Below are 19,166 nucleotides of genomic sequence, written 5' to 3' on the forward strand. Positions count from 1 at the left end.
TCCTGGACTGGCTTAGCGTTACGGCAGCCCGGCAGGGGGAGCAAGCGGTGGCTTGTGACGGCCCTGTGGACACAGCGCTGCTTTAACTATCACCTATTAGCAGCAGCACTGCTCCAGCGGCTGCCCCTCATCCCTAGCAGAGAGCAGATCGTCTCCCTGCCTGCTCTCTGCATGCTAACACCACCTCCTCTTCCCCCGCCTCCCACGTCGTGTGACGTGGCCACGTAACAAAAAATTCTATATATTGTCCAGGGCCCATTCATTTGCAGTAATCTAGCGGTAAAAATCATTCTTGCTAGCTGTTTATTTAAAAAATTGGCATCCGCTGGGTAGAGAGGGTAAACATAACATCCTGCCAATCCACTATTTGATGCAGTTTGCGCTGTTACGGGAATCTCCATTAACCTTACTTTTTACCAATACAGAAAAGGCCTTTGACCAAGTAGACTGGACCTTTATGCCACTGACACTCCAGGACTTTGGCCTCCCCCTGCAGTTCATCAAGAAAATCATGGTGCTTTATTCTGGCTCTAGTACTAAAACCAGAGTCAACGGCTGCCTCTCGGATTCTTTTGAAATTGGGAATGGCACCAGACAGGGAGGCCATCTATCCCCCCATTTTACTTGTCTTGACAATCGGAACTGATCCAACACATGCAACAAGACCGTATATTAGAAAGGATGAGCTGTTCAGCTACTCGGCATCACACAGCAGCTTTCTCAGACAACCTCCTCATGATTGTTACCAATCGAATAGTGGAACTCCCGCGTTTAGCTACGATCCTGTCTGTATTTGTATCCCTGTCCAAATTCAAAATAAACATTTCTAAAGCCGAGATGCTGTGCATCTTCTGCACTCCCCCCCCCCCAAGTCCTCACTGGATACATTGTCCCCTTTCCCACTTTGCACAGACTTCATCAAATATCTAGGTATCCACTTGACCCTATGACCTGAGCGCTGGTATGACTCTATTTATGCCCTGCTATGTTCCCACATTAAGACTTTATTATCCTCATGGTAGATACGGTACATACTTAGGATAGGCAGATCTGACCTCCTGACTTCTGAAAGACTTCTTTCAAACACCCCCCCATAACCAACTCCTTTTTCAGCACCCTACACACGCTTTTTTTTGCAATATGTTTGGTAAAATTACAGCTCTAGAGTCTGGTTTCTTTATGATCACCCAAGGCTGCGTGTGCTCGGGGAGGAGTCCACAGTTGACCTTCCCCTAACTTCTATTCTATGGCTCCCAAATAAAGTTGCAAAAACAGTTGTAAAACTCAATATTTTGACCTCAGCAGTCTGGGACTCATAGCGTATCTCGCCCTCTCTCTTTCCATCAGACCTTCATCTCTCTTGTCTGTTGGAAACTTGCTTCTCTCCGAACCCTTCCTTTCAGGAATTCAAAGCTAACCCACTTCTTAGCTCTAATTACTTTCTGACAAACCAATCTGTTAAAGCATTGTACCTGGAAGCACTGAGATGATCTGTAACCCCTCGCCCTACCTCCTGGTTGGAAAATCTGTTTCTCCAGAAATGCCCCCACCTGAGGAAACCTCTGTCAATCTTTTACTACAATTTAAAAAAGGAGCCAGAGTTGTCTCTTCCATCCTATATAAGAGCATGGGAGACGGAATTACAACTTTCTTTGTCTCCTACTGACATCTTTTCCATATTTAGGCATTCCATGGGTCCCTCTAGGTGTTTACACCTTCAAGATGCATCCTATAAACTGACTGCTCTATAGTACAAAACTCCTGCACATATGTATACATATGCCCCTGATATCTCCCCCCAATGCTGGCGATGCCACAAAGCTACCGACACGTGTCTTCACTTATGGTGTAAAAAGATTAAGCCTTATTGACAACAGGTCCAAATACTCCTGAACCACATTTGTGGACTGAAAGTACCCCTGTCTCCCAAAGGCATTTTACTCAATATTTGACCCGTTTTAAATTCTAGGTCTTGCAAACAGTTATGGTTGCAACTGCTTTCTAAAGCCAAAGTTCTTATCTCTCTATACTGGAATTCGGAATTCCCCCTACCTACCCCCCATTATCTTAGAAAAGCTCCCAGATTGCTGGAGTAGAAGAACCTTTGCATCTGGAGCTTCGCTCTTACCCTAAATATTCCAGGATGATGTGGGAGCCATGGGTCTCCTTTACTCAAGTCCAAACCCAGTCCCTTTTATGGTTTGAGGCATCTCCTTCTCTATAAGTTTCAATGATGTTTACCCTGTTGTTCACTTTTTTGCTGTATTCCGTCTGACATACAATGAGCCGGAGATGTCAGTTCACCAAACCATTGACTATTTCTGTTTTATTAACTGTTTAATATTTCCTTACCAGGATTTGTATTTGTTTAGCTTTGGCTTCTGCAGCTTCCACTTCCACTACCTTGCACAGATTGCTGTTCATTAACAAATCCATCAAACTCTCTTCTTACAGGGATTGTCCAGGACCTAGCAAAGTTGGATACTGATGATCCATCCATATGATAGATCATTAATATCAGATCAGTCAGGGTCCAAAACCTGAACTGTACCAATCAACTGATTTGCCCACTACAAGGGAATGGGTGCACAGCGACAGTGCGCCATATACTGCATACAGCGTCCTGTCCACTATAGTGTATCAGTGGCACCTGGAACTGCATCTGTGCTACCATTCATTTGAATAAGAGCAGAAATGGTATACCTGGTATATGGCTTCTGGCAGGCAAAACAGCTCATCGGTGCAGGGTCCCAAATAATGTGATTTGGTGGTACTAGAGAAGTATTTTGTGCTGCAGTGTGGTATTTGGTAATGCTAAGGGTTTTATATGTGTGTACTGTGGTATATGTTTTTCGCTGGTGTGAGTAGCATTTGTTTGGCACTTCATGATAGTATTTCTTTGCAGGCGAGGCCCCGTAATCAAAATAGATTGACTAGCAATATTGAAGAAATCCTTACAAATTTACAATGGTGAGTGTGTTCTTTTTGTTTTCAATTTTTTCACTCATTCATATTTAGAACCTGTGTCCCTTTAAATAGGTAAAAAAAAAGCCTACTGCTGCTATGACACTTTCTACCAACAGGAGAGGTGCTGACAGCAGAAGATATATTGCACTCAATTATATATCAATGCCCTCAGTTGTGTTTCACACTTCTCCATTTCTTCCAACTGTGAAAGAATACTAACAGGAGCAATATCTTCTTGGGTAAGCCATACTTCTAGCCACACCCAAGTACATCAAATCACTCACCTTCTTCAAATAACTTATATATATCGTAATGTTAAATAAACAGATCCATTATGCCAGGACAGAAAAGTAGGACAAAGCACACTTTCTGTTTTTATTTAATATTGTGACTCTATCAATGTTAAATCTTCACATAGATTTTGTCACCATAGGAAGGAAGGGGGGGGGGCACCAATATGTGGTTTGTCCTAATTTTCTGTCCTACAGATCTGTTTTTATTTATCATTGTCTGTATGGATACGGATGGTCATCAGTTTCCATCCGCTTTCTTCAGTTTTTCGCAAAACTGATCAATTGAATTGATGATCAAACTGTGATGTGAATGACTATTTTAATGCATTGCTCTGCTGCCTCGAGAGGCTGACATGAAGGGAGGGGGGAGCTGAGCAGAAGTTAAGAGAGGCACCTAATCTGTATATGAAGTGCTTGTGCTGATGCTGAAGTACTGCTGAGAGTGTGTGCGTGTCACAGTGAGTGACATTAGATATGGGACATGGTCAAGAGGACTTGCAGCAGACTGTCTGGCACAGTGGATGGATCCAGTACAATATTGTAAGTCACCATGAGCATTAACCCTCTTAAAGTAACCCTTGTTATAAGGAAGTATAAATTTTCCTCTATTCTAAATGTGAGCAGATCTGTTATTAAACTCACAACTTCTGATGAGTACTTATCCAAGATATTTGCATACTCACAAATCGATACAAGTTGTTTTAAATTTTAAAAAAGTTATAGAATATGTCATGTTCTTTAAGACAAATTTACTAAACCATGCACGTTAGATAGCTGTTGGCTAAACAGCCATCTAGTCTGACCACCTTATACAAATGCCAATATAAATCTAATATGTTCTATCCCCACCACCAGTGACACAAAATATGTCACCTAAATATAAATTCCTGGTACAGAGAGGGAAAACTATTTTAAATTTCTTTTTCTTTTAGAAGGGCTTTGTGCTATTAAAAACAAAATTGAACAATGAAAAAAAAAACAAAAAAAAAAACAGACATCCCACCTTTGTGGTTTATATTTTCCTGACTAACATTAGGGACATTAAATGTTATTGAAATAAAACCTCACATATCACTGAAAAAAGACACAAAAATTAAATTAAATAATGAACAAATAAAATGTCGGTTCTGAAAACCACATGTACATAAAAATGCAAAAAATGTTTGCAGTCAGGAAACAGATAATAAAAAAAGTATCTCTATTAAAACCCTGTAACACACCATGAAAGATTTACTAATCCAGTCTAGATTTTAGACAGTTAGGGCTTATTCACACGATAGTGAATCTAACGACCGGTTTTGCAGCGCCTGTAACATTTTGAGGACACATTGATTTCATTATTTCTTGACTGACCATTTTTAACAGCTGTCAAAAAAACTAACATGCTCTATTCTCTATTTTCATTAAACAGACTGATGTCCATTTTATTTCCATTAAAATTGGATCAGTGGTTTGGGTCAAAAGACTCATAAAATTCATTCGTTTTTTTTTCACTGACAGTTAAAGACTGATGTAAAATATGCATATGGAGAAGAAAGGAGAATAGGGTGCATTTCATAAAAGAGTATAATATAGTGATCAAACACACAAATGTTAATAAATATATACATGGATAAACAGAAGAACCTTAGGTTTATAGGAAAATTATAGATACAGAAATAAGTTAGTCGGTTAGTAGTACATGAAAGGAGGTCCTTACGAGGTCCATATTATTCAGGTAAGTATATGTTGGATGGATTTCAAATGGTCCATGTGCATCATCATATGTCCAGCATCAGGTCGTGCCTTTAATGCGTGTAGGACAAAGGCAAAGAAGGTGTTCATCTGATATAAATCTTACTCCCAGCGTGGGATACTGGGATATCCGATCTGCTTTCCCTCCGCCAAGGTCATTGTCCAGCAGAGGATTACTGTTTTGAGTTCAGAAGTTTTAACTCTGTGATGCCAGTTTCATGAAGGTCTATCTGATGCTATAAAGGACTTGTCAGTAAGCCATACACAACCCTCATCTTTTGATGAAACCATGACACTTGCAATTTACATGAACACAAGAAGGAATAGTTTTTTTATCTCCACTCCTCTCCAGTCCACTTGACCTCCCCTTGAGTCCTCTACAGAGTGACAACCAGGACCTATGCAGCTACAATCTACTATGCCAATTCGTGACAGCAGATTATTTCATAAACAGCAGATTCTGTATTTTTACTGCAGAGATGCTGATCCCAAGCATTCTGTTCTGAAAAACAGTTTATCCCCAGCGTGGGATGCTGGGATATCTGATCTTCTTTCCCTCCGCCAAGGTCGTCGTCCAGCAGTGGATTACTGCCTAGGTGGTTTTCAGGCAGACCACTCAGGGGGTCAGGTATTTCCCATCATCTCCAAAAAGAAAATTATCTTCCCACTTAAAATTTAGTTTGATGATAATATCATTTCTGGTAACACTTTTATGGACAGTGGCCAACTCTCTGGACTCACAGGTTGCTCAGACATTAGCTATACCGTTGATACAATCAGTATGACCGCAATTGATAACTCACCTTTTTCCCAGCATGCCTTGGTTACAGATGTTAGTATTTATTGTAGACAGGGGATTGTGCTTAAATGCAATTCTGAATGTTTTAAGTCTTCTATATCTCTGACCATTGCTTCTGTTAATCCGTCTTTGCTTGACTATAGTCAAGATTTTGCTGATGTATTCTTTGAGTCTAGGGCTGATTCACTTTTGCCTCACACATATCATCGGGATATTGATCTTCTCCCAAATAGAGATGAGCGAACAGTAAAATATTCGATATTCGTTTTGAATAGCTGCTCAATATTCGACTATTCGATCAAATAAACATTAACAAGCACCCCTTTAAATCACGTTGCCCATGACAACCACAGATGGAATAGGCCATGGGAATTCATCAGCACCCACCCTGAAATGTTATTTTGTGTGTGTGTGTGTGTGTGTGTGTGTGTGTGTGTGTATGTGTGTGATGTGGTAAGACCTTCCAAAATTCACTTTTCTGGCCCTTAACGTGAGCACTTCCAAATTAAGTTAGAGGCCCTTAAGCTGAGCTACCAGCAGAGATTGAGGCCCTTCAGGTGACTTCAGCCTTCCACCTGCAGAGTTTTAGGCCCTTTAAAATTCTTAGCCCCTAAAACGGTGGTTCCAGAACCATCACTCTCATTGTGTTGGATTGATGCTTGGGATTGGAGTGAGGACCCAGACATTGACCTTGATTTGGATTGTGCAATTGATAACATTTTGGCATCAAGTCTTGGGGATATCTTTTATTTAGAAGGCCGCAAAGGTGGAGAATTGGCTGAAACCACTACTACCGGTAATGGTCCTCTAATATCGGACTCTACAGGATTCTGATCAGGTGTTAATAGTCCAAACAACATGCTCCAGTACTTTAGCTGTAGATCAGAAACCACTTTCCCTTCCAACACCAGATTTAACAAAGCTTCACCTCATCATCCTGCTGAGATGGAGCCACTAAAGGAAACCTTGCCTTCAAAGGCATGTCCTGGAGCTGCGACTGAGCCAAATCTAAACACAGAGTCCTATGGAACTGAACAAAATTCAAAGTGTCAAAAGGCTTTAGAGACTGTTGAAAGTAATGGGATCCAGAATGAGGAGTTCATCACAAGGCTGACAGACCCAACTCCAAATGCTGCAGCACAAGCAACCAGCAGTCAGACTAAGATTGTCTCTTCTTCAAGTAAGACACAAGATTCTTTGGAACTAGAACAGGAAAACCCAGTGATTGCCATTACAGCAGTGCCTAGGCCATCTTTCAGAGCAGTTCATTCAGAGATTGAATTGGAGAAAAATAAGGACATTTACTGTGATCGAGTCTTCATGCATATTAGTGAGCATGGAAAACCTAACGTACAAGATCCTCATGCTGAGCTGGCATCATTACTGAACGAGATCAACCAGGATAATCAGGGCTGGAAACAGCCATCACATCTTACCAAAAGGAATCACCCTTGGTTTGGAAAGAAGCCATCTAAACGTTGCACCTTTAATTGAGTTGAGCATTGCACCAGCAGAATGTTAGGCCCTTTGGGTGAGTTGAGCCTTTAACCAGCAGAGATTTAGTTTTTGGCCCTTTGGGTGAGTTGAGCCATGCACCAGCAGTGTTTTTGGCCCTTGGGGTTAGTTGAGCCTTGCACCAGCACGTGTCCCGCAACATCAGGCGGGTCCTAAGTTCTGCGCTTTGCACAAAGTTCCCCTTGACCACCGACACATGGACAAGTGCATGCGGCCAGGGAAGCTACATCTCAATCACGGCACACTGGCTGAATGTAGTTGAGGCTGGGACCGGGTCGCAAACTGTGGCGGCTTGCCTTGTCTCCCCGCCCAATATTCCTGGCAGGATGCTGAAACACCACCCTTCTGCTCCTCTGCCGCCGTTAAATCGACCCCTGCTACAAGCTGGAAATGCTGCAACACTGTCGTGGGGAGACGTCAGCAGGCCGTGCTGAAGCTCATCAGCTTGGGGGACAGACAACACACTGCCTCCAAGGTCAGGGATGCCATCCTGAATGAGATGGCAATGTGTTTTTCCCAGCTGCACTTGGGGCCAGGCATTTTTGTCATGTGTGATAACGGCAGGAACCTGGTAAGGGGACAGTGAGCAATTGGAAGAGGGCAGGGGTGATGTCTAGCGGGGAAAGCAGTGTAGATTTAGAGGCAAGCTAAGCAGGAAAAAAGGTGGCTAGAAGCAGAGGCATAGACTGGGGTGATGTCTAGGGGTGAAAGCAGTGTAGATGTGGAGGCAAGCTAAGCAGCAAAAAAAGGTGGAAGAAGCAGAGGCATAGACTGGGGTGATGTCTAGGGACGAAAGCAGTGTAGATGTGGAGGTAAGTTAAGCAGCAAAAAAGGTGGCTAGAAGCAGAGGCATAGACTGGGGTGATGTCTAGGGGCGAAAGCAGTGTAGATGAGGAGGCAATCTAAGCAGCAAAAATGGTGGCTACAGGCAAAGGCATGTCCAAAGGCAGCAATGCCACTCATGCAAAACTCGGCCATGTTGCAAGACTTATTCCAAGGTCTGGGACACGTTAATGACACCCCTTGGCCAAATGAGGGACAAGTATAAGTGCATGTCGTGGGAGTACCTGGCCAACCCAGCTCTGTCCTCTCCGATCCCTCTGCACCCTACACTTATTTTTTCTTCTCTTTGGGTGCAATACAGAAATCTTCTGAAGTTCCTTTGGGATCTCAGAGGAGGTGGTCTCAGTGCTGAAAAACACATCTGATGCCCCTTGGCGATATGAATTAAGATAACCCTCGACCAACCAAGTGTAGTCAGCTAGCATAGCGTCAAGCATGGCTAAATGCAGAGAAAGAAGGTGTACCACTTCCAGAGATGGTAACTTCAGTTCTGCAGTTGGCAATGGACAGTGTAACGGGATTAGCTCAGGGATCGCTGTCTTGACCACTTTTTGGCACAAAATGAAAGTCCAATCCAGCCAAGTATGGTGCAAGGATTTAACCCCACATATCCCAAAACCTGGAGTGGCTGAATGGAGTAGAGACACCAATACTCCCTGCTCCAGAAGCCAGACCTTTACAATGGTTTTGGTAAGACCCACCAGCCAGGAGCGCAGCTTTGCTCAGCTGCACCTAGATTGTGTATGACAGGAACCTGGGAGAAATGTATACTCCTTCTACCACTTTTCCCCTGATCCTGTCACAACGGTCACACCAGATGTTCGGATTGTCCTTCATTAAAGTTTCCTTATACTTTAGGAAAAAAACTTGTGAGGGTGAAAGGTTGAGATATCTCATCAAACAATCCTTAACTGTACTTGTGTGACTGTGAAGAATGCCAACAGTTGCCCTTGGAAATAGGTAGGCACGAGCGACCTGAGTATCAAATATATTGTTTAGTGTATCACGCCGTATTGAGGGGAAGTGGTTCAACAGAGGGAGAAAAGAACCCGAAAAGAGATCCTGGTAAGGCGGAGAAGTAATGGCTGCAATTGTACTACATTTATATAGCAGTTTTCAGTGTTCTAGTACCAGTGTCCGTTGCTTGTACTGCTTGAGTTATTGGTTGAAATAATGTCACAGAAATAAATGAAAAATACAAGGGGTAGACCCTTAAAAATTGGATTGAGCTGATATAGCCTGACTGAAATTCTGTCTCTCCCACCTAAGTTTTGGGGTTACACACCGTGAAAAACTGAAAAGAGTGGACATAGCCTGACTGAATTTCTGTCTCTCCCACCTAGGTTTTGGGGTTACACACTGTGAACAACTGGATAGAGCGGACATAGCCTGACTGAATTTCAGTGTCTCCCACCTAGGTTTTGGGGGTACACACCCTGGATATCTGGATTGAGCAGACATCGCCTGACCTAATTGCTCTGTATCCTTGTTTTGGGGTTACACAGCCTAAAAAGCTGGTTTGCACGTATATAGCAAGAAGTAACTGCTGTGGATTGCTGCTATTTTTCAGGACACCCCAAAATTAAAGGTTTTTCTCAGCTATATATGAACTTGTAACTGCTGTGGATTGATGCTATTTTTCAGGAAACCCCAAAATTAAAGGCTTATTTCAGCTATATATGAACTAGTCACTGCTGTGGATTCCGGCTATTCTGTGTGCGGACAGCCAAGAATGAAAGCTGTTTCTCCGCTATATATGAACTTGTAACTGTTCTGTATCCCTGTTTTCCACCGTCCGGGGAAAGCTGGACTGATGTCCCTACAGTGTATAGCTCTGAGAAGATCTGCTGGTTTTCTTCTTTTCTTCTTCCCTGCCTATCTGAAGCTAATCGCTATCTAGCCCTCAGCAGATATGTTTCTCTCCCTATCTCTGGCCGCAAAAATGGCGAATAGGGCGGCAGCCGTTCTTATAAATGGGAGGTCACATGTTTACGGCAGCCAAAGGGTTTTTTCAATTTTTTTCACTGCCACTGTCCCCTGCACAGTTATTGATGCAAAAAACGTGCCAGGTAAGGTGTGAGGGGATACGAATTTTTACTGCGTATGCCATGTGGTATTTAATTGGGAACGAATACTTCAAACGACCTGATATTCGATCGAATACCTATTCGATCGAACAGTGTTCGCTCATCTCTACTCCCAAACTCTAAATTCTGTAAGGGTCAGTTATACAATTTTTCTGGTTCAGAAAAACAGGCCATGACAGTCTTCACAAAGGTTATATCCATCATTTTACTTCTCCGGTGTATACTGGGTTTTTCTTTGTTAAATAAAAGGACAGAGAATTGAGACCACGTTTTGACTACCACAATTTAAACAAAATTACAGAAAAAAATCTGCATCCTCTTCCTCTCATCCCCAACTTACTAAATCAGATCTCTAGAACGAGGCGTTTTCCAAGCTTGATCTACAGGGAGCTTATGATCTTGTAAGTATTTGTAAAGGGGATGAGTGGGTGGTTATAAATTTAATAACAAAATTTGGTTAGCTGCTGTTTCAACAGGACAATGATCCGAAGTATAATTTGAGATTAGCAAAGAAATAGTTCAATGACAATGAAGTAGAGGTGCTAGATTGGCCCCCACAGTCCCCAGACCTCAACGCAATTGAACATTTGTACGTAGAGTTAAGAAAAAGCAGTATTCATACCCAGTGAGTCGAGCAGTATGCAACAACATTGGGAACGTGTAGAAGAGACCTAGGATCAGATTGCGGTTGAGACATGCTTGAATCTCATCGAGAGCATGCCCAGAAGGATTCAGGCAGTATTAAGCCAAAGGTAGTTTTACACAATACTAACAAAATAATACAAATTAAAGTTTAGATTTTTAGGAGCAAAACAGTAACAATGCAGTTACATGACTGGAATCCGCATAACTAATCATATGCTATATAGTTGTAAGTCAAATGTATGTATGAGATAGCTGAGATGATTGTGTATAAAATGATGGCAGTCTCATGTTAAAAGCTGTAGAAGATGGTGAGATATGGGGAATGAAAGTCAAAAGTTCAAAACATTGTTACCCTTTTGCTTGTCAGTGTGTTTCTGTTCAATTTTTATCTAAATTTTAGAAAACCATTTTGCCATTTTTCTGTAATTATGGGTTTCATCCTTGTCTCAGTTTGTTGTCCTCCATTTCTGAAAGTCCAGAAGTTAATAAGGAATCAGATAAACGGTGCACATAATGAGCTCAGGTAGGTTGAACCAGAAACATTCCCAATTAAGTTCTAAGAAATTTGCAGATAAAAGGTGGTCCTGTTTTTGTTGCAGGAGAAAAAGTTTGGCTCTCCACTAAAAATTTACATCTTATGATTCAGTCTCATACGTTGGGTTCTAGGTTTATTGGTCCTTATGAAATTCTTGAGGTTGTTAATCCAGGGTCTTTTCATTTACATCTTCCTTCCTCTTTCAAAATACATAATATTTTTCATAAATCTCTCCTTAAGAAATATTTGTCGCCGATTTGCCCGCCCAATAAACAATCTTCCCCTGTTCAGGTAGAAGGGCTCCTGGAATTTGTACTTAAATTGTTTTCCATATTCTGATCGTTTGTACTGGACTGCTTTATATTGACCTTTGACTTGCTACCGGAAAATTGCTTTTCTTCTGATTTTGTCTCTGACCTCTCAGAAATGACCTTTGGCTTGGACCTTCACTCTCCTGATTTATCCTCCAGGTTCTGATCTGCCTTGTAATCTATTGTGGATTGTGGTTTGACGGGCCCCAAATTCAGAACAAATCCATCTGGTTTCATGACTGGAGCTAGTGAAGGCATTTGGGTACCTGTAATATCTCTGCATTATATAAGACTAGCCTCTGCCCGTGACTTCGTCTGCGGGTTATTGGAGTGGATGATCTGCCTATATTCAGCAAATTGCTGCCGTCAAAGGTTTGCCTGCTCTGGCGTTCCGGCAGCTGTCAAGCTGTCCTGCTGCTGAACTTGTTCCTCGCACCATGCCTGCAATTGTTCCAGCATCTCAGCAGCTCACTGGGACGCCATATAATGAGCGTGTTGTTGGTGTTGATGATGTACCTGCTCCGGCATTTTGACAGCTGTCAAGCTGGCCTGTCACTGAATGTGCTCCTCGTGCTGTGCCTGGAATTGTTCCAGCATCTCAGCAGCTCGCTGGGAAGCCATATAATGAGCGTGTTGTTGGTGTTGATGATCCGCATGCTCAGGTGTTTTAGCAGCCCTCAAGAACTCTTTCCTGGCGCTGTGCCTGTGATTGTTGTGGCATCTCAGCAGCTAGCTGGGACACCATATAATGAGCATGGTTTTGGCGTTTCGGCAGCTCTCAAGTTGGCCTGGCACTGAAGTTGTTCTTCGCACCGTGCCTGTAATTGTTCCGGCATCTCAGCAGCTCGCTGCATCGCCATATAATGCATGTGTTGTTGGCGTTGATGATCCCCCTCAGCTCCCCTTGAGGAGAACTCTGTGACTTCTGGCTACATTCTCGTTGTTTGTGACAAATTAGATGTGCTTTTTCCAGGCATGTTTAAAATTGACAAACTACTAATTTGGATTAAAGGTGTTTGCCCATGTCAGTTTGTCTGCACTGCCTGGAGCAGATCAGATAATATGCAAATGTGTGTACACAAACCACTAAGGATTAGCGTGTGTTTACACAGAGACCCTGGGACCTGAGATAAGCTGCTGCAGGAGCAGTGTAATATAGTATGTGAACATAAATTCAAGTCGGGAAGCCATATCATTTACCGGGATAAAAAGTAGCCTATTTTTTAATTGAGGTTACAAGCTATGTATGTGCCACACATACCACATATATGTCAGGAATCTGGGGGAGATATAGGGGAATTACAGCACTTTGCCTTTCACCTTCTCACAATTCATAGATAGAAAGATTTATAGATAAACACATGTACTCACATGATAGACAAAGTATGAATCAATGTTACGGCAATGCTGTTATCAAAAATTTTGTTGTCTTCTATGTCAAATTCAGTTTGCATTTATATGTAATTACATATCCTTGGTACTGTGGGCTCATTTACAATGTGTGCCTTGTGCCAATGTTTTTGTGTGTATATATATATATATATATATATATATATACAGTCCTATGAAAAAGTTTGGGCACCCCTATTAATCTTAATCATTTTTAGTTCTAAATATTTTGGTGTTTGCAACAGCCATTTCAGTTTGATATATCTAATAACTGATGGACACAGTAATATTTCAGGATTGAAATGAGGTTTATTGTACTAACAGAAAATGTGCAATATGCATTAAACCAAAATTTGACTGGTGCAAAAGTATGGGCACCTCAACAGAAAAGTGACATTAATATTTAGTAGATCCTCCTTTTGCAAAGATAACAGCCTCTAGTCGCTTCCTGTAGCTTTTAATCAGTTCCTGGATCCTGGATGAAGGTATTTTGGATCATTCCTCTTTACAAAACAATCCAAGTTCAGTTAAGTTTGATGGTCGCCGAGCATGGACAGCCCGCTTCAAATCATCCCACAGATGTTCAATGATATTCAGGTCTGGGGACTGAGATGGCCATTCCAGAACATTGTAATTGTTCCTCTGCATGAATGCCTGAGTCGATTTGGAGCGGTGTTTTGGATCATTGCCTTGCTGAAATATCCATCCCTGGCGTAACTTCAACTTCGTCACTGATTCTTGAACATTATTCTCAAGAATCTGCTGATACTGAGTGGAATCCATGCGACCCTCAACTTTAACAAGATTCCCGGTGCCGGCATTGGCCACACAGCCCCAAAGCATGATGGAACCTCCACCAAATTTTACAGTGGGTAGCAAGTGTTTTTCTTGGAATGCTTTTTTTTTGGACACCATGCATAACACATTTTTGTATGACCAAACAACTCAATTTTTGTTTCATCAGTCCACAGGACCTTCTTCCAAAATGAAGCTGGCTTGTCCAAATGTGCTTTTGCATACCTCAGGCGACTCTGTTTGTGGCGTGGTTGCAGAAACGGCTTCTTTCTCATCACTCTCCCATACAGCTTCTCCTTGTGCAAAGTGCGCTGTATTGTTGACCGATGCACAGTGACACCATCTGCAGCAAGATGATGCTGCAGCTTTTTGGAGGTGGTCTGTGGATTGTCCTTGACTGTTCTCACCATTCTTCTTCTCTGCCTTTCTGATATTTTTCTTGGCCTGCCACTTCTGGGCTTAACAAGAACTGTCCCTGTGGTCTTCCATTTCCTTATTATGTTCCTCACAGTGGAAACTGACAGGTTAAATCTCTGAGACAACTTTTTGTATCCTTCCCCTGAACAACTATGTTGAATAGAGATGAGCGAACAGTGTTCTATCGAACTCATGTTCGATCGGATATTAGGCTGTTCGGCATGTTCGAATCGAATCGAACACCGCGTGGTAAAGTGCGCCATTACTCGATTCCCCTCCCACCTTCCCTGGCGCCTTTTTTGCTCCAATAACAGCGCAGGGTAGGTGGGACAGGAACTACGACACCGGTGACGTTGAAAAAAGTAGGCAAAACCCATTGGCTGCCGAAAACATGTGACCTCTAATTTAAAAGAACAGCGCCGCCCAGCTTCGCGTCATTCTGAGCTTGCAATTCACCGAGGACGGAGGTTTCCGTCCAGCTAGCTAGGGCTTAGATTCTGGGTAGGCAGGGACAGGCTAGGATAGGAAGGAGAAGACAACCAACAGCTCTTGTAAGAGCTAAATTCCAGGGAGAAGCTTGTCAGTGTAACGTGGCACTGACGGGCTCAATCGCCGCAACCCAGCTTTCCCAGGATCCTGAATGGAATACACTGTCAGTGTATTCCCGTATACCCGATATATACCCCGATACCCGTTCCAACGGTGTGCCCCCCCACCTTCACCCCAGAAATACCCTGCAAGTCCCCTAGCAATAGAATTGGGGCTATATACACCCACAATTTTTACTACTGGTATACAGTGCCATTGTCTGACTGGGAATTCAAAGAATATATTGGGAATACAAATACCCTCATTTCTTGCTACTGCCATATAGTGCCAGTTTCTGACTGGTAATTCAAAGAATATATTGGGGTTACGTGCACCCACAATTTTTACTACTGGTATACAGTGCCATTGTCTGACTGGGAATTCAAAGAATATATTGGGAATACAAATACCCTCATTTCTTGATACTGCCATATAGTGCCAGTGTCTGACTGGTAATTCAAAGAATATATTGGGGTTACGTGCACCCACAATTTTTACTACTGGTATACAGTGCCATTGTCTGACTGGGAATTCAAAGAGTATATTGGGAATACAAATACCCTCATTTCTTGCTACTGCCATATAGTGCCAGTTTCTGACTGGGAATTCAAAGAATATATTGGGGTTACGTGCACCCACAATTTTTACTACTGGTATACAGTGCCATTGTCTGACTGGGAATTCAAAGAGTATATTGGGAATACAAATACCCTCATTTCTTGCTACTGCCATATAGTGCCAGTTTCTGACTGGGAATTCAAAGAATATATTGGGGTTACGTGCACCCACAATTTTTACTACTGGTATACAGTGCCATTGTCTGACTGGGAATTCAAAGAGTATATTGGGAATACAAATACCCTCATTTCTTGCTACTGCCATATAGTGCCAGTTTCTGACTGGGAATTCAAAGAATATATTGGGGTTACGTGCACCCACAATTTTTACTACTGGTATACAGTGCCATTGTCTGACTGGGAATTCAAAGAATATATTGGGGTTATAAATACCCTCATTTCTTGCTACTGCCATATAGTGCCAGTTTCTGACTGGTAATTCAAAGAATATATTGGGGTTACGTGCACCCACAATTTTTACTACTGGTATACAGTGCCATTGTCTGACTGGGAATTCAAAGAGTATATTGGGAATACAAATACCCTCATTTCTTGCTACTGCCATATAGTGCCAGTTTCTGACTGGGAATTCAAAGAATATATTGGGGTTACGTGCACCCACAATTTTTACTACTGGTATACAGTGCCATTGTCTGACTGGGAATTCAAAGAATATATTGGGGTTATAAATACCCTCATTTCTTGCTACTGCCATATAGTGCCAGTTTCTGACTGGTAATTCAAAGAATATATTGGGGTTACGTGCACCCACAATTTTTACTACTGGTATACAGTGCCATTGTCTGACTGGGAATTCAAAGAGTATATTGGGAATACAAATACCCTCATTTCTTGCTACTGCCATATAGTGCCAGTTTCTGACTGGGAATTCAAAGAATATATTGGGGTTACGTGCACCCACAATTTTTACTACTGGTATACAGTGCCATTGTCTGACTGGGAATTCAAAGAATATATTGGGGTTATAAATACCCTCATTTCTTGCTACTGCCATATAGTGCCAGTTTCTGACTGGTAATTCAAAGAATATATTGGGGTTACGTGCACCCACAATTTTTACTACTGGTATACAGTGCCATTGTCTGACTGGGAATTCAAAGAGTATATTGGGAATACAAATACCCTCATTTCTTGCTACTGCCATATAGTGCCAGTTTCTGACTGGTAATTCAAAGAATATATTGGGGTTACGTGCACCCACAATTTTTACTACTGGTATACAGTGCCATTGTCTGACTGGGAATTCAAAGAGTATATTGGGAATACAAATACCCTCATTTCTTGCTACTGCCATATAGTGCCAGTTTCTGACTGGTAATTCAAAGAATATATTGGGGTTACGTGCACCCACAATTTTTACTACTGGTATACAGTGCCATTGTCTGACTGGGAATTCAAAGAGTATATTGGGAATACAAATACCCTCATTTCTTGCTACTGCCATATAGTGCCAGTTTCTGACTGGGAATTCAAAGAATATATTGGGGTTACGTGCACCCACAATTTTTACTACTGGTATACAGTGCCATTGTCTGACTGGGAATTCAAAGAATATATTGGGGTTATAAATACCCTCATTTCTTGCTACTGCCATATAGTGCCAGTTTCTGACTGGTAATTCAAAGAATATATTGGGGTTACGTGCACCCACAATTTTTACTACTGGTATACAGTGCCATTGTCTGACTGGGAATTCAAAGAGTATATTGGGAATACAAATACCCTCATTTCTTGCTACTGCCATATAGTGCCAGTTTCTGACTGGGAATTCAAAGAATATATTGGGGTTACGTGCACCCACAATTTTTACTACTGGTATACAGTGCCATTGTCTGACTGGGAATTCAAAGAATATATTGGGGTTATAAATACCCTCATTTCTTGCTACTGCCATATAGTGCCAGTTTCTGACTGGTAATTCAAAGAATATATTGGGGTTACGTGCACCCACAATTTTTACTACTGGTATACAGTGCCATTGTCTGACTGGGAATTCAAAGAATATATTGGGAATACAAATACCCTCATTTCTTGCTACTGCCATATAGTGCCAGTGTCTGACTGGGAATTCAAAGAATATATTGGGGTTACGTGCACCCACAATTTTTACTACTGGTATACAGTGCCATTGTCTGACTGGGAATTCAAAGAGTATATTGGGAATACAAATACCCTCATTTCTTGCTACTGCCATATAGTGCCAGTTTCTGACTGGGAATTCAAAGAATATATTGGGGTTACGTGCACCCACAATTTTTACTACTGGTATACAGTGCCATTGTCTGACTGGGAATTCAAAGAATATATTGGGGTTATAAATACCCTCATTTCTTGCTACTGCCATATAGTGCCAGTTTCTGACTGGTAATTCAAAGAATATATTGGGGTTACGTGCACCCACAATTTTTACTACTGGTATACAGTGCCATTGTCTGACTGGGAATTCAAAGAGTATATTGGGAATACAAATACCCTCATTTCTTGCTACTGCCATATAGTGCCAGTTTCTGACTGGGAATTCAAAGAATATATTGGGGTTACGTGCACCCACAATTTTTACTACTGGTATACAGTGCCATTGTCTGACTGGGAATTCAAAGAATATATTGGGGTTATAAATACCCTCATTTCTTGCTACTGCCATATAGTGCCAGTTTCTGACTGGTAATTCAAAGAATATATTGGGGTTACGTGCACCCACAATTTTTACTACTGGTATACAGTGCCATTGTCTGACTGGGAATTCAAAGAGTATATTGGGAATACAAATACCCTCATTTCTTGCTACTGCCATATAGTGCCAGTTTCTGACTGGGAATTCAAAGAATATATTGGGGTTACGTGCACCCACAATTTTTACTACTGGTATACAGTGCCATTGTCTGACTGGGAATTCAAAGAATATATTGGGGTTATAAATACCCTCATTTCTTGCTACTGCCATATAGTGCCAGTTTCTGACTGGTAATTCAAAGAATATATTGGGGTTACGTGCACCCACAATTTTTACTACTGGTATACAGTGCCATTGTCTGACTGGGAATTCAAAGAGTATATTGGGAATACAAATACCCTCATTTCTTGCTACTGCCATATAGTGCCAGTTTCTGACTGGGAATTCAAAGAATATATTGGGGTTACGTGCACCCACAATTTTTACTACTGGTATACAGTGCCATTGTCTGACTGGGAATTCAAAGAATATATTGGGGTTACGTGCACCCACAATTTTTACTACTGGTATACAGTGCCAATTTCTAACTAGGAATTCAAAATGCGCAAGGCTCCCGGAAAGGGACGTGGACGAGGCCGTGGGCGAGGTCGGGGGAATGGTTCTGGGGAGCAAGGTAGCAGTGAAGCCACAGGGCGTCCCGTGCCTACTCCTGTGGGGCAGCAAGCATTGCGCCACTCCACAGTGCCAGGGTTGCTTGCCACATTAACTAAACTGCAGGGTACAAACCTTAGTAGGCCCGAGAACCAGGAACAGGTCTTGCAATGGCTGTCAGAGAACGCTTACAGCACATTGTCCAGCAGCCAGTCAGACTCTGCCTCCTCTCCTCCTATTACCCAACAGTCTTGTCTTCCTTCCTCCCAAAATTCCGAAGCTTTA

The 19,166-nt window shown here is 42.0% G+C and overlaps 2 protein-coding genes across 3 annotated transcripts in view; both read left to right on the forward strand.

The window, feature by feature from the left end:
• Positions 1 to 19,166, forward strand: part of LINGO3 (leucine rich repeat and Ig domain containing 3) — a 65,838-nt gene that overhangs the window by 23,425 nt on the left and 23,247 nt on the right. The window contains exon 1 of one of the 2 annotated variants that reach the window (XM_075282170.1): positions 2,922 to 2,970. The exons of the other annotated variant lie outside the window; for it this stretch is intronic. The gene's annotated coding sequence lies outside the window, so the exon portion shown is untranslated. Of the gene's footprint in view, positions 1 to 2,921; positions 2,971 to 19,166 lie in introns of those variants that run through there. 2 annotated transcript variants of the gene reach the window in all.
• JSRP1 (junctional sarcoplasmic reticulum protein 1) overlaps positions 7,259 to 19,166 on the forward strand; it is a 194,869-nt gene continuing 182,961 nt past the window's right edge. Inside the window, exon 1 of the mRNA XM_075282343.1 lies at positions 7,259 to 7,270. The gene's annotated coding sequence lies outside the window, so the exon portion shown is untranslated. The remainder of the gene's footprint in view (positions 7,271 to 19,166) is intronic.

Source organism: Leptodactylus fuscus, chromosome 1 (assembly GCF_031893055.1).
Source record: "Leptodactylus fuscus isolate aLepFus1 chromosome 1, aLepFus1.hap2, whole genome shotgun sequence".
NCBI classification, from domain to species: domain Eukaryota; kingdom Metazoa; phylum Chordata; class Amphibia; order Anura; family Leptodactylidae; genus Leptodactylus; species Leptodactylus fuscus.